The sequence below is a fragment of the Salarias fasciatus genome, chromosome 14 (assembly GCF_902148845.1).
Source record: "Salarias fasciatus chromosome 14, fSalaFa1.1, whole genome shotgun sequence".
Classification (NCBI taxonomy): Eukaryota; Metazoa; Chordata; class Actinopteri; order Blenniiformes; family Blenniidae; genus Salarias; species Salarias fasciatus.
The window spans coordinates 5,392,722-5,409,004 of NC_043758.1; the positions used below are offsets into that span (position 1 = coordinate 5,392,722).

General features: G+C 44.0%; 1 pseudogene; it reads right to left on the reverse strand.

Annotated features, from left to right (window-relative positions):
• Positions 1-10,836: 10,836 nt before the first annotated feature.
• LOC115400900 (high mobility group-T protein-like) lies at positions 10,837-12,263 on the reverse strand (annotated as a pseudogene).
• Between the last annotated feature and the right edge of the window lie 4,020 nt (positions 12,264-16,283).

Sequence of the window (16,283 nt, forward strand, 5' to 3'; positions counted from 1 at the left end):
TCCCTGTCGAGTGGAGAGCTGACTGAAATAACACCGCTGGATGGATCGACCGAAAAAGAAGAGTTTGTGTTTCCACCGTCGATGCTGAAGAAGAACCGGTTCCAGTCCAGTATGGAGTCCTGGTCCACAGCGCTCACAGCGATCACTGGTGTCCCCGCTGGGCTGTCCTCTGTCACGTTTGCCTCATAGAGCGCAGAAGTGAACATGGGTGGATCGTTTATATCGATCACACTGATCTGGACCAAAGCTTCATCCACATTCATGCCCGTAATAACACCGGCGTTCTTTGCCAAAACTTTCAAAACAACGTGGCTGTTGCCTTGTTTCCTCAGACTACGGGTTGTATATATGTCTCCAGAAAGCTCATTAACTTCAAAGCCCATATTTTTATTTTGGCCAAACATCAGGTAAAACACCCGTCCTTCAGATCCACCATCATAATCTGCGGCTGTTACTTTTCCGATCAGCTCGCCAACAGGTACTATTTTTGAGCACCGAAAAGTTAAACTCTTTATACCTGAACGTTGGTGTGAACTCGTTAATATCTGAGATACGAATAACAACATGTGCTAAGCTAAATTGAGTGAATACGTCAGAATTCGAGGCTTTGACTGTTATGTCGAAAATGGCCTCTTGTTCAAAATCAAAAATGTCCAGAGTGGTAATGGTGCCATTTCTTGAATCGATAGCAAATTTCTCCACATGGCCAGCGATGAGAGAATATGTTATCAGTGCATTCACACCTGAGTCGATGTCAACAGCCTTCATATCGATAACATTTGTTCCAATTTCTGAGTTTTCAGGGACTGATGTGACAAACTCTGAGGATGAGAAGACTGGAGGATTGTCATTGACATCCATAACTCTCACTGTAACATTCAGCATTCCAGTTTTAGAGAACCATCCACCATCGATGGCTTTAATTTGGAGATGATGACGGTGTTCAGCCTCATAGTCAAGCTCTCTCGTCAGTGTTAACAGCCCTGAGAGTTCTCCAACAGAAAATGGCAAATATTGATTTTCTGGGTCAATACAGTATCTAATCATACCATTGTATCCATCGTCCCCATCTTCTGCTTGAACTCTACCAATTACTGAACCTACAGGCAAGTCCTCAGGGACAGGAAAAGGTCACCTCTATTTCACTAAAGCTGGGAAAGAATCGATTCCTACCAGTGATCTGAAAGGTGACCTCAGTCTTTGATGTTAAAGATGGGAAGCCCTGATCTTTGGCCACAACCAGCAAAGTTAGCAACAGATTCTCACTTCCCAATAAAGTCTGATTTAAGATCGTTTGTCCTCCATCAGGTTTAATCCAAAAGAAATCAGATGCATTACCTCCATTCGGTGTATACTCAACATTAGCAGTGCCGTTGGCATCGGGATCAATTGCCGTGAGCTGAAGCAGCTCAGTTCCCACAGGCAGGTCATAGGGGATCGCAATTAGAGGCTTGAAAGGCAGAAACATGGGTGGGTGGCGGTTGTAAGGCTCTAATCTCACGGTTACTGTAGCATTGCTATACAAAGGGGTACTGCCACAGTCAAAAGCAACAACTGAAAACTGATACATTCCAAAGGCAGAGTTATGTAACATCAGTGGCTGCTTTGTATAGACTTCACCGGAGGATGAGTTCACCCAAAACTCCTCATTGGAAGGGTCGATAAAGTAAAAAATCTCAGAGTTTTGTCCGGAGTCTGCATCAGTTGCACGAACCTGCAAAACAAACGCCTCCTCCTGTCGGTTTTCAAGAAGCACCACAGAATAAAAAGGATCAGAAAACACAGGTCTGTTATCATTGACGTCTGAAACGACGATAGTGACATCTGTGCTGATGCTCCACGCAGAGTCGTTTGCGTTTACTCTCAGGATGTAATAGTCCCGCTCCTCCCTGTCCAGAGGACTTACAACAGTGATGTAGCCGGTCGTGAAATCCACATTGAATCGTATATCGTCGCTTTCGTCGACGATGGAGTAGTTTGTAACTGCATTGGAATCGCTGTCGTCATCGGTTGAGGTGACTCGCATAATCGTGTGACCGACAGGAACATCCTCCGGCACCTCCGCAAAATAAACCTGTGAAGAAACGAGGAGCGTTGTCATTTCTGTCGAGAACAGTGACGATGACGGTCGCCCGGTCTTTGTGAAGAGGGTTTTCCAGTTCCGCAGCTTCAACTGTTAAATTAAACTGAGAGATCTCTTCTCGATCCAAACTTACAGTTGCGCTTAGTAAACCATTTTCAGGGTCAATTGTGAAGAAGTGATCGCTGTTTCCTTCTGTTATGTTGTAATGCACTGAGCCGTAATCCCCGGAATCTGCATCAACAGCGAGAACGTCACAAAACACGGACGGTGGGGAGTTCTCGTAGACGTCACAGTTGTACTGCTCCTGAGTGAACTGAGGGACGTTATCGTTCACATCAGCGATGCTGATGTACAACTCCGCAAATGAGGACAAAGGAGGCGAGCCTGCGTCTCTGGCTTCCATCAACAAAGAGAACTCCTTTACGTGTTCGTAATCCAGAGGCTTCTCTACCATCAGGGCTCCGCTCAGCTGGTCCACATGGAACATCTCGTCAAAGTTTCCCGAAGCCAGATAGAAAGAGACGGGCTGAGCTCTCAGGCTTTCTGCACTGATCACAGCCACCAGCTTTCCCACCGGCTCGTCCTCAGAGAGGGAGCCACTCAAAACATCCACAGTCATCTCCGGGAAATCCGACTTGTTCTGAAACCTGACGCTGATGGTAGTTACGTCAAACTTGGGGGCTTCTCCGGTGTCTTCCACATGTACGTTGATAATGATATCGTTTGTTTCCCGGAGTGTCTTAGAAGTGAACACGGTTCCGCTGGACGGATCGATGGAGAAAAGATCAGAACTCTGTCCGTATAACGAATAATGCAAGTCTGCGTTCATCTCCGTGTCTCCGTCTGCATGCTCTCACTGCACAAACAACTGAGCCTGTGAAAGAACATTCAAAAATGTAGTACCATCTAACTTCTGTAACATGTTAAGTCAACCAAAACATCCAGAAGTGTCTTACCTGGGGGCAACTCAGTGGGTACGTAGGCCACATAGGGGCCGTTCAGAAACTGGGGCCAGTGATCATTGACGTCCCCAATAAGCACGATGACGAGCACAGAGCTGGACAGAGGCTGAGTGGGATGACTGTCCCTGCCAATCACTGTCAACCTGTAAACGGCCTCTGTCTCTCTGTCCAGGAAATTAGTTGTAAACAGCTCCCCAGAGGTTTCTTCTATGGCAAAGGGAACATCCAGGTTTTCCATGAAATACCTACATGAGGAACAAAGACACTTCTCAGTGTGGTGTAACAAATCATCCATGTGGCGTTGTGTATTCCCTGACTGAAAGGTGATGGGAAGAGAACATGTAAGCAGAGGATGTCGGTGTTTGCAATGCAGATTTGTAATGTAGACTGTTGTGTGACAGCTGGCTTTGAGACTCTTTCTGTTTGGAGCAGGGTTAGGGTTAGGGTTAGTTAAATTAGTGGACTATTCTTCATGATCTCATCCGATTAAAATCTACCAGGTTGTGACCATGCCAACATTTGTTAATGCTTCAATATGATTATTTCCAACAATCTTTTTCATCAGAAAAGGTCAAGACACTTAACCACTGGCTGAAAACCAGCCTCTCTTTCTATCTGTTGCACTTTGGAATGTTTCAACATTTCTGATGATTGCCATTGTACCTCATTTCTGCGCTGTCACCCTCATCGATGTCCGATGCAGTATCATGGCGAACACGGTGCCGACGGGACTGTCCTCAGGCACTATGGTGTTGTAGACCTCCTCAGTGAACTCTGGGTGGTTATCATTCACATCATCCACGAGGATATGTACAGTCAAAGTACCTGTGAGAGCGGGCAGGCCTTCCAAATACAAAGAGACATTCACTAACACACAGGTTTGATTGGACAGTTTGCATATGTTTTGAAAGTGTGAGTCTGGCCTGTAATGGGACCTGCATGGAGAAAAAGTGAGAGTCATGGCGATGCTGCTCCCAGGACTTAATGTCTTCTTAAAATGTATCTATCTTCTGTGCCACTTTAGCAGCCTCTGAGGTTGGTGGACCCATTCTCAGCTGACTGAGGGTGTAGTCAGGTTACACCCTGGACAAACTGACATTGCAACACAGACGAACACAGCGAGACTCTCACATACACATCTATGAGCAACTTAAAGGAATACTCCGAAGATTTTGGACCCACGCCCTATCCCTATCATTTTTATAGTGAGACAAGATCATACATACTTTTATTGTCTCTCTGCATCCAGTGGCTGGCTCCCAGCTGTTAGCATCGTAGTTAGCTTAGCTCAGCTGCTGGAGGTGAAGAGGAGACAGAGCCGGACTGACGAAAGTGGACAAAATACTCCTTCCAGTGATCCAGGGGACGGCGTATTAGCACGTGAAGTAAATCCGAATGGTTTTAAAAAATTTTAAAAGACGTGTTTTCTTTTTAACCCGTTTAAATAACGCTTTGATACACACAGATCTGCACAAGGATAGTGCTCCGTGGAAGGATATACCGGCGCACAGCGGCCGAGTCTATTGCTTCTACTGCTGTGCTCCGGTATATCCTTCCGCCGGAGCACTGCGCAGCTGAGCTAATCTAACTACGATGCTAACAGCTGGGAGCCAGCCAGTGGACGCAAAGAGACAATAAAGGTATGTATGATCTTGTCTCACTATAAAAATGATAGGGATAGATCGTGGGTCCAAAATCTTCGGAGTATTCCTTTAACATCAGCTAATTACCTTTCAACAAGGAGTAATTTTTTTTTTTATTATTATTATCAATGAATCCCAAATCCAACCATCCATTTTGCCATTTGAATGGACTGTGGGTGGGAAATGAACTTTGAGAAGGATTGTTCATCGTCACAGACCTTTAAAACTCTGGCTTTTGTAGCCTGCATTGGCATCCTTTCAAATGAAGTACAGTTAGAGAAGAATTACCTGAATCCACAGCAGTGATGGTGACGACATAAAGTGCTTCCTTTTCTCTGTCGAGGCTGTGTAAGATTTTGAGCGTTCCATTGGAAGTGATAGAAAACAGACCATCGCTGTTTCCTTTCTGTATGAAGTAGGTAAGCTGGCTGTTGATTCCCAGATCTTGTCCAAAGCTGAGATCTGCTCAGAAGAAAAATGAGAGCTGACATTAAAACTCGTTTGATTCAGAGACATGACTGGTTGGCGACTTGCGGCTGCACCTGATATGTTTGCTGCTCCTCCTCATTCTCCTTCACATTGATCATCAGTGTTTCTGGAGAAAACTGGGGCACGAAGTCGTTGACGTCCAGGACGGAAACACTGACGATCGCAGTGGCAGATCTGGGCGTGCTCCCCAGGTCTACAGCGGTCAGGATGAGGGTGTAGTTCGACTCCTTCTCCCTGTCCAGCTGGTGCCTGACCGTGACCACACCTCGAACTGAGTCCACCTGGAACGGACTTGCCTGGGTCAACACGTAGCGCACTTGCCCGTTGGGCCCGGCGTCTCGATCACGAGCCTGAAGCTGAAGCAGGGCGGCGCCCCTGGGGACGTCCTCTCTGACCGCCAGGCTGTAGCTGCTCTGCAACATCTCGGGGTCGTGGTCGTTGACGTCCTCGACGTGCACGGTGAGACTCACGATGGCCGACCTCTGGGGCGAGCCCCCGTCCACGGCGGTCACAGCGACCGTCAGGGTGTCTGCCTCTTCTCTGTCTAACGTCTTCTCCAGGTACATTTCTCCACTCCTGCTGTCAATGCTGAACGTCCCGCCAGAGGTGTCGTTCAGATGATACGACACATGACCGTTCGGGCCGCTGTCTTCGTCCACCGCGCGCACGGTGGCCACAGCAGAGCGAGGAGGAGTGTCCTCGGGGACTCGGACGCTCGCAGCCGACACAAACACCGGGGTGTTGTCGTTCACGTCCTCCACAGACACCGTGACCTGAGCTGAGCCGGTCAGCTGGGAGGACTCGGGCTGCGCGCCGTCACGGGCTGTCACAGTCAGATTATAGGAGGAACGTCTCTCTCTGTCTAACCTGCCTCTGAGGCATAAACTCCCGTTCGAGTGGATGTAGAACACTTCATCCTCATCCCCGTCGACCACTCTGAGTTTCACTTCACCGTTGTCACCTGGCGAAAATAAAAGAAGACACGTGACTTATGAAAAACAAAACAATGCACATTCAGCAATACATGTGGAGGAAAAGCATCAATAAAATACAAAGGTGAACCACATTCATGTCTTGGCTTGAGATGCAGTGATTATGCCATTACATGATTATGTTTCACCTGGTGGCGTTGGTATGTACTCAGGCTTTTCCAGTCTGTGTGTGTTTCTGTTCTTCAGCGTCTCAATGCGTCAGTATTCCCTCTAAGTTTAGTTTTGGACTTTGGGATCTTTGGTTTCATCTTTTGGCAATAAAATGTTTTTCTTCATCAATAACGGCATTGTTCGGCAGGTTGAGTCCACCGTTCCTGATGTGGCAAAATGTTGAAATGTTCAGAGTTCTTTGCTGAACGTCATAAATTCCATAAATGCAATAATCTACAGTTTTTGAAAAGTCTAAAGAGATGTGCAGGTTTATTAGCCGTGATTATTTTGAAGGTTGAATACATTCTGCGGCTCCAGGCTCATTTTATTTGAATTTATTTGTATCAATGGCTTTTTAATTTCATAGCACAGTATTTTTTCTGAATAAAGTGTGGATTTTAAGAGATACTGGTTATTATACAGGCGAGGCTTTAATGATGCCTGAAGCCACTGTCAGGCCTGGTTTTCTCATTTTCAGGAATGGGCACTGGGGATGGTTTATTGTTAGCTGTAGTGGTCAGTTATCATTTTTTCCTCTCTAGTAATATGATGTAATGGCTGAGAGTAAATTCATGAAATACACTGACTGCAGTCGAGGATAGTCCTGAACTTTGGCCACTCACCATCATCTTCATCTGAGACCTTTATGGACAGGAAGCAGGTCCCGGCGCGTGCGTCCTCCAGCAGTGAAGCGGAGAAGGCGTCCTGACTGAAAACCGGCGGGTTGTCGTTGACGTCCAGCACGTTGAAATAGACCCTGACACTGGACACCTGCAAATCCCCCTGCTGCACCCGCACTGTGAGAACGTAGAACCTCCGCGTTTCAAAGTCCAGCCTGCGGGACAATAGGAAGTCCCCCGAGACGGGGCTGAGGAGAAACTGGTTCTCTCCATCATCCTCCTGCACCGAGTACGTGATAGGCGTGAGACTCTCTGGCGGGGCCGCCACCTTTCCCACCACTGTTCCTGTCAACATGATAATGAAGCATTAGGAGGTGAGCTCATGACTGAGGGCTGAAAAGATGAATAGATGTTATTATTCTCAGTACAGGGGTAGAAATGTGTTACTGTAACGCCACTGCTTTGATTCTTTACTGAAGAAGGAGTCTCAGTGCTTCAGAGATCAAAAAAAAACCAAGTGACTGTAATTAATGGATATTTTTCAGTAGGTTTCCTACTGAGTAAGAACCAGGTGAAAACACAGTGTGGAGAACAGACTCCAGTGTTGAGGTGAGAGTAAATTGTGCTCACGAGAGCGAAGGGGACAAACCTGGCAGCGTGTCTTCTTTCACTTGAAATGAATGAGCAGCTCTGGAGAACGCCATCTGGCCGCGCCATCTGCTCCGGGAGAGCAGGCCGGCGGCTCCACGCCGCAGCGCCGCATCCGAAGACGCATGACACCCAGAGCCCGACCCCGTGACCCCCGCCTCACCGCTCACATTCATACCTGCCGCCCAGCCTTCACAAGAGGATGCAACACCCAACACCTGAAGACACACACTCGTTTGAGGTTGAATCTTAAAATGCATGTACATTTGATCAGAAACAACAATAGACGCTTTAGTCTGATTTAAAAGGTTTCAAAGAACTTACTTACATGAAATAAAACAGGATCGATCTCCAGTTCCTGCCTTTGTCCAGCAGAGTCCATGACAGAGTTCACTCCCTCGCTGCCTCTGTCTCGTTCATAATTACAAAATCAGACAAAAAGATGTCCATGGTGAAAGTAGCCAGACTGGAGTCCTGGAGGCTGCAGTGTTCCCTCCACATGGGGAACGGTGAAAGCTGTATCCATAGAGATCTCTCAATCTTCTCACTTTGTAATCCTGACTGGCACGCCTCTTTGACATCAATCCATGCGAATCCTGCCGCGGGAGGGGAAGAAAAACAGTTTGTCTATTGTTGTTACAAGTGCTCGTACTAAACAAACCATCTTTTCTTGCTACATCAGAAGAAGAATTTGAATATTCTCCATTAAACAGAGCTATAACGGCCCGTCCTGCTATGTTTTGTTGGTTCAAACTATCTTGGAGTTTGCACTTGAGTTTGATCCTCCCTGTGCAGGCATGAAATGGGCTGTGATGCCTGAAGAACGGCGGGCAGGGGGGGCTTTCTTCTTACATGTCAGCTGGGGGGGGTTTCATTCAAAGACAGTGAGGCTTTCATTCATTCACAGGGTGGGAGGGAAGAAAGAAGGAGAAGAAGGAGGGGAGGGCTTGGTCTGAATCACACGCTTTTCAAGAGAGCTGACAAAACATTCAGTTACAAAGTTGTAACTCAATTTTGATTTTTTTTTTTTCAGAAGTCTGAAAAACTCATGTAAATGATATGAAACCCTGATTAAAATGTTCAAAGAAAATGAGATCAAAAAATGTGGAATTAAATTATCCCTCTGTTTAACCACAAAATCTCTCTAATATTCAGAACTGAAATTTCCACAAATCACTGAATATACATGACTTTTGAGTAATATTTTGAGATCCTTGTATTCATCACATGTATTTTGCTTTCCCTCTGGAGTGTCATTTTACCCATAAATAATTAAAAATAATTGCGTCTTGTTGTGTAAGCACCTGGTTTTGTGAAAGGAGACCATTGTGGCTTAACTCGTGACAACAAACACTTGTGAGGAGGAGCGAAGGGCTTTTTGTGCGGCACTGCTGAGGACAGTCTGATGAAATGGACATGTGAGCCCCCGGTGAGTGGCTGTGAGACCACCGTGACTGTGAGACCATCTCCGGTTACAGAGAAGAAGCTCAGCGAGGGACCACAAAAGGCTGACTCAAAGGGGAAAAGAACAGAAAACACACAGGCATCTACATTCATTTGGTGCTTTTAGTGCAGCCAAAACAAATGTGTCAGGGTTGAGTTTAAGTTCAGGGTTACATTCAGAGCGTCTCAGTCTGACATGACGAGTCAGCATAAATACAGACACAATCATATTGCTTACAAAGTGGCTGAAAACTGACTGAAATGGGAGAAATGTCATTATTGCATAATTAATCCAGGCTCTGGCCTTTGAGGGTTTACGTTTCACTGCTGAGGACTTGCTAAATGCTTCACTGTAAAGATTTCAGACCGGTTCATTTTTGATGAATGATTCACTTTAGCAATGAGCTTGAACTCCATCAGGTTGGAGGGTCTTTCCATCCTCCAGATTCTCAGCTGGCTTCAGGCCAGGACTTCCGGCCGGGCTGCAGTAACTCTCCGCAGACTGTCCGATGTTGTTGGGATTCTTGATGTGTTGCTTGAACATGGTTCTGTTCACTGCGATCAGGTTCCCTGGTCCACCGGTTTAAAAACATTCAGATATGGCCTTATGAGCAGCCGTAGCGTGAAGCCGCAGGTTCTCGGTCCACAACCCACCTGCTGTTTTGTGTGTGTTGGTTAAAATGCCTGCTCCCAGTGAATCGTGGGAATTAGGATGCTTTCGAGCCGCCCAGACCATTTGGAATGTTTAAGAATTTTGGATTTTCCTGTTATTTGTGATAGTTTTTGAAGAGTGTAAATTATTTTGGACCTGGCACTTTTTGTTCACATCTAAATAAAATGTCAGTTCCCCCACCCCCTCCCCCCCACAATGCGTTGTATTATCTTTTGGGAGATGCAGGAGTCATTTCTGGTCAAAGAAAATATTTCTGGTCGAAAAAAAGAGTCAGAATTTGTTTAGTGTATGAATAATTTTGGACTTCAGTGTATAAATCTGTTATGGTTCACAGAGCTGAATGACATTTGGTGTCTGGATTATTAGAATAGAATATTTTATTTATCCATGGGGGAAAATTCTTTTGACTGAGCTCCACAAAGAGTTAAAGTATCAATACGGCAGAATAAAGTTAAAGCTTGTGTGATAACTTTTTTAATTTCATGATTGACCGTCATGCATGCATTTTTGACCTCTGATAGCAAGATACATAAATACTTCCTGCTGTCCATATTAAACTATGGCGCCACCTTCTGGCTAAAACTGTTCAAAGGTTAGAGAAAGCTTTCACAGGTGATCTGTTTCACATGCGCTGCCTTAGCGCACGGTTTTCCCAGTTTACTCCAACAAGACAAACATCTGAAATGACCTGGTGACTAAATGGAGGCGCCTCCTCTGCTCGCCTGTACTGAATCAGGATCGGCTCCAGATTCCAGACATTTCCACTGGAATTACATGATATGAACAAACTGAAAGAATCAGTTATGAAAGCAATCTTTGTCCCATTTTCCCTCCATGCTCCAGACTAAAACAAACCCCGTACAGGAAGCGTGTGCAGCGTTCAGTCACTTCAAGGTTAAATATTAATGCAGGCAGTGGGAAGAAGAAAAAACTCAACAACTTTTTAGAAAAAAAGAAAGACGACCTTTATTGAAGACATTCTTGAATGCCGACAGCTGCATTTGATATTAGAGTGGTATTCAAAGAACAATAAAAAGACATCGGGACAGCACATAAAAAAATATTTCCCAAATGAAGAAAAATACACTACCAACTCAGAAATCTCATTTTTGAGTTGAAACACCTATAGACTAGTTTCTTTTATTTCTTAAACCAATTGTGTAGTCCTAAGTTGCTGAATTATATGGCAGGGATACAGAACTACCACTAGAAAATCTCAACTGAAGATATGTAGTGTTAACTTTACAAAAAAGAAGAATAACACTGTACATCTTAAAAACATTAAATATACACATGTTCTTGATCAATCGAATTTCTGTTTCAGGATGGTGAATTGAATAATTCAGGATTATATGGCATAAACAAAACATCAGGTCCCGCCCCTATGCAAGCTACTCATCATCATCATCATCGTCATCTTCCTCCTCGTCCTCATCCTCGTCTTCGTCGTCGTCATCGTCGGCTGTGGCGGCAGACGGCGTGTCCACTGTGCCCTTTGTGCGGGTACTGCGAGAGCTCCTGTGGAGAGCGCAACAAATCAGAATGAAGAGACGAGACTCACACAGACCGACGAGGTCCGGCAGAATCTCCTCACCTTGTCGTATTTATCTTTCATTTTGGACGCGTTCTTCTCATATGGCTGCTTGTCTTCTATCGTTAGTCTGTTCCACAGCTCTCCCAGCTTCTTTGCCGTGTCCCCGATGGAAAGCCAGGAAACTCTGCCTTGATCTTGGGACTTTGTCTGCACAGAACAGGAAGAACGCAGACCTGCGAAGGAGGGTAAACGCCGGTGGTGAGAAGTCTGTCTGATGAGAAACACCATGCGGACACGATGACGGCGCTTACGGTGGTCTCTTTCGGGGCGTTGGGGTCCTTGAAGCGCTTCATCTTTTGGCCCTTGGTGGGGAATGGTAATTCTTCATTTCCCTTTCGTAACGCACCTTGTCCTGCTTGGCCAGGTCTTCAAACTTGCCCTTCTCTTTCGGATACATCGTCTATAAAGGGAGAGGGAGAGAGTGAAACAGGCCGATTTAGGAGAATGTTTCTCCAACCAGCGGCAGAGAGTCCAAGAAACTAATCAGTCAGTTTAACTTGCAAATAGTACACGATATATGCAACAACATTTTGTATCAAGTATCAGTGTAAAAAATAAATTCTAAATAAAATTGCTCGGAACTAGGTATTTAAATACAATTTTAAATCGGAGAATTATTAAAAAATGCATTAGTGGATGCTGATCATAGACACTAAAGAATCACACACACAGTACATGTTGAGGGGGAAAAAACCCAACGGAATTTCAAAAACTCAAGAATCACAGATGTGAGTATCTATGACACTCAGAGGTGTAAAATACAAGCTAAAAAAAAAAAAAAAAAAAAAAAAAAAAAGATAATAGGAAGAATTCAGGTCACCTTCCATCGCTCAGAGCATTTCTTGGAGAACTCTGAAAAAGTGACAGAGGCATCCGGATGTTTCTTCTTGTGCTCCTCTCTGCATGTTGCACAAAGAAGGCATATGAGGACATTTTGCCCCTTGGCTTTTTTGGATCCTTTGCCATCTTGGCTCACTAAACCGGAAAGGACACAATAAACACGCATTTAAAGAAACGCAGGCAAGCACACTCATTCAATGATGCTGTTGAATCCAAATATTGCTCCAGCACAATTTGTCTGCTTCTTTGCTTGTGTCAGTTCCATCTATTGTTTAAAAGCTGGAGGTGGGAGGAGGGTGTCTGGGTTGACTGATGAGCCATTGTAAGGAGAGGCCAACATGATGCTTCTAATCACGACTACATTAGCTGAACATTCATTCTCTAATTCCCCGATAGCAGTAAGCCGAAGCTGCATTGTGCAGAAGAAAAACACTGCCGGGAGCTGGACGGTGTCGTAACACTGGCTCTCCTGGTGATATAACGTGTTTTAGTCAGCCGGCTCGGGCATGAATTCATTAGCTTCCGCCTTCTTTGATTGTTAGCCGTTAGCATTTAGCTCCGCTGCTCGCTTTGTGTCGCTGAATTTGGCCTCCGATTCGGGGGCTTACATAGGAAGCAATTTGGGAACACGCTTATTTTCCCCATTAAAAACGCTTAGTTTGTAAATATTACATTTACCTAGAACATTAAGACAGTCCTAAAAATAAGGAAGGTGGAATTTCGGTGAAAATTGTCCAATAAAGCACTTAAACGCTCTGTTTGGTCCTGTCAAATCTGCACCGAATTACAGGATGATAGACTAAATACAGTTTGATATTAATTACAAAAACAGCATGAAATCCCATTTACTGTCCCGAAAGGCCCATGTTTAATTTCATAAACCCAAAAAGAAATGTGGAAAACACATTTACATGACATTACAAATATTTCTCTCATTAAAACATTTGTACGACTGCAACTGGAACACATGAACTTTTAACTACGACTTGTAATGGAAAACTGGGATAGCCAGCAAGTGAAAACACCTAAACCACTCATTTCATAACAGAAAAGGGCATTCACAATAATAGCTCTGCTTTAATAAGATTAACAATTTATAGATTAAAAAAAGCTTCATTATTGAAGTTATGCAACTTTGCACTGAAAAACGGGTCGCAGTCCAACTTCATTCGTCTTTGTGTCTTCTCGCTTGTAGCACGAAGCTAACACGAGCTCATCTCATGAGATTATTAAAATGGCAGAATTAGCCTGCTAACAATGGCTAGCAGGCTGTTTGAACACACCCCCCGCCCTGCCTCAACGATTAGCCTTATGTACCAGCAAAGCGACCTATTTGGAAAAAATGCAGGCACTTTGGCGTTCAAGTTGTTGGTAAAGTGGGAGATGTTAATGAGGAGCCGTGTCGGGGATCCCCGCTGCCGTGTGACCGCCTCCGTTGCACTGAACGGCCGCTACCGACATTCAGCCACCAGCTAGCCCCGTTAGCATCCTGCAAGCAGCACCGTCACTGCGAGCAGGGCAGCCATCGTGAAGTCAGCAAGCTACACAAGCGGGGTGGTGGCGAAGTTTCCCCACCGCTGTTGACAGGCAACACAACCGTTCTTAGTGCACGAAACCAGGCTTATTATTAACGCGTTGGTTTCATTATTTTTTTTCCCACACCGGAGGGTCAATTTCACTGTAAATAGCAGCTAAATATTAGCACCTTGACTCAGAGTTAGCATCTTCACCAAGCACGATAATGTAATAAAACCAGCACAGAGGTCGCGTTAACCGAGCCAAACCGTGCGGACGCCGCCGTTTCGTTCAGTCGCGGCCGTCGGTCGCGGAGGTGCGGTTCAATTCAGCTTACCCCCACAGCGCTCTGCAAAGCCGGCGGTACGTCTCAGACAATGGGCAGAAGAGCTCCGTCAGTGCTACGCGCTCTTTCGGCTCTGCGAGGACTCGGCAGTGTTTATGGTGCGTGCGGAGCTCCGGCTCGCGCTCATTGGCTACCGCCAAGTCCTCCGCGGCTCCCATTGGACGCGCGCGGCCCACGGCGCCCGCTGCTCACGTGGTTGGTCGTGGGAACGTCGGCGGGGCGGTGGCGCTAAACTTAAATAACAGTTAGCGCCCGAAGGCCACACAAGCTCCTGCTGTAAACAACAGCAGAGTTACTGAGGGAGGAGGAATGTGGAGAGCTGAAGGGACACACGGATTCCACTGTAATCAATTACAAGGAAAAACACGGCTGTTCACACACACTCAGTTCAAAGTACTGTTCTCAAAACACGAGTTACTGTACTACAATTACAAAAATGCACAGTATTCATAACGAAATATACTCAAAATTACAACAAAGCACATCACCTACTGACAAATAAATACAATATAACCACTTCATGCTTGAACTATGGACAGGAATAGAAAACAATGCAATATTGTAATTACATTCACGGATTAGAATAAACACCAAATTCAAGTTGAATGACTGATGTTGAAATACTCAAGTAAAAGTACTCTTGTTAAAAAAACTACTAAAAGCACAAGTTACTTTGTAATAATTATGAAAATGCACATATTTATATTGATTAATTCATCCGTATTTGTAGATAGCTACAGTATAACTACTTCTCACTTTAAGGAAAACAACGTTGAAAACAACACATTGCTTTATACAATAAACATCAAAATTACAAATGAAATATGTCAAATATTCTCAAGTAAATAGTGCTCTTCTTAAAAATTGCTCAAAACAGGCATTACCTTCTAACAATTCACAGTATTCATGTTTGTGCAATTTGTGTTTATTAAAACACATGTCTGTGTAAAAAACAAAACAATCAGTACGTGCACTCAGGTACTCATACTCATAATACATGTAAAAATGCAAAACTTTGCATTGTACTTTGAAAATCACTAAACTGCATAGTCTTTACTGAAATGTATGAATATGTAAATGAAGACCTTTTGTTGTTAAACACGTGCTTTTTTTTGCTAATTTGTAACTTTCTGACAGAAGCAGAGGGGAAAGAGATCCGAAAAACTTAAACCTGAGTGCGAATTTCCAGTACTTTTGTCATACAGTGCATTCGATACAATTTCCATGCATGAAATATCTATATTTGAGAGTTTTTTCTCAGATATTAAACTTTGCGGTTTGTTTTTTAAAGAAATATTGACATGAAACAGGGTTGTCTCTCTTCAGAGAGTAAAGTGAGTGACTACATGAATGCAAATTGAAATGTTTTTGTATTATTCTCATTTGAGTTGTTCTCAGTCATCAATTCTGATTATTTTTAAAGTAGAAAATTGGGTCACATAGGTCACTTGTACATAGTGGGAAATACATTGTATTCCAAAATAATATTAATTTACTGTAATGTGATGTAATTCCCTGACATGAAAATGGTACTAAATGCAGTGATGTGAAAATCACAATAGAACATAAACACTTATCAGACGTCAGTATAGAAGCATTTTACCAATTTGTACGTTTGAAGTACATGTCTGTCCTCTGTGATGATCAACTTCTATTGTTTGATTTCTTAATGACTTTTTTTTTTGCTTTATTGTATTTTTGTTATTATCTGTGGATTATGCCTTATATTTTAATCTTCCAACAACTGGCCTCTTAACTTATCTAACTATCTTTAGTGCTTTACTATCAATGTACATCCACTATTTGGACTGTATTTAATAACACAGAAAGAAGGTTGTGCAGGAGTGTCATTTACCATCCGTGCATATGATGTTTTGTGTAAATGTTTTTTTTTTATTATTCAGGAAATATCAACTGTTTTTGGTATCTATAAATGCTGTGCTCTATGCCTTGGTTTCGCTTTGTTCGATTCTGTGGAAATTAAGAATAGTTAGCATAAAGTCGAGCCATCATTAAATTGACACAGATGCATTTCTGCCCATCATCTGTAACAGATACAAATAAGACATCTCTGTCAATGCTAAATTTTTAATGCAGCATCTCTCCTGCTGAGCAGCTCAGAATAGCCATTCAAATGCTGTAGGTCTCCATAACCACAGTGCCTGCAAACATCCTGCTGGGATTATCTCTGCCTCTGAAAAGATAAAGCTTCTAACTGGAGCGAAACGCTGTAATTGTTGTGCTTACTGGCATTAGGACCTGCAGCTGTCAGTGACATGCTTCAA